Genomic DNA, 483 nt, shown 5'->3' on the forward strand with positions numbered 1-483 from the left:
GCCGAGCCAAGAACTTAATTCTTGTTTATATCAAGTAGCTTCTGGTAAAATTGGTTTCATTATGTGCCATTTCACTTAAAGTTGCAACTTCTAAGAACCTACTAGTGACCTTAAGTGAGGACTTACTGTACAGTAAAATAACTGTGAAGGGTCCCTGGAGGTGGAGCCTGGGACGTGTGCTCTGTGCTGGTCACGCTCTGCCTTGGTTAAGAACCATGCCCCAGACCACTCACACTGTAATTCCGAGTGCTCACCTGGCTCCTGGGAGTAACCAGAGACACTTGTCATAAATGCAGTTCCCCACTTCAGAGTTCCAGAAAGCACCTGTCCACAGCACTTACCCAAGGACCATGTATCTGAAGGTGCTCAGTAAAAGGTGTTGAGATGATTCAAATAGAAGGTCATTTTTATGATTCATTGTAGAGAGTGCTTTGGACTAAAGCTCAGATCCCCATTCTGCTCTGCCCTCGTTCTGCTAAGCAC

Source organism: Otolemur garnettii, unplaced genomic scaffold, assembly GCF_000181295.1.
Source record: "Otolemur garnettii isolate 467f Iridium unplaced genomic scaffold, OtoGar3 scaffold00058, whole genome shotgun sequence".
NCBI lineage: Eukaryota > Metazoa > Chordata > Mammalia > Primates > Galagidae > Otolemur > Otolemur garnettii.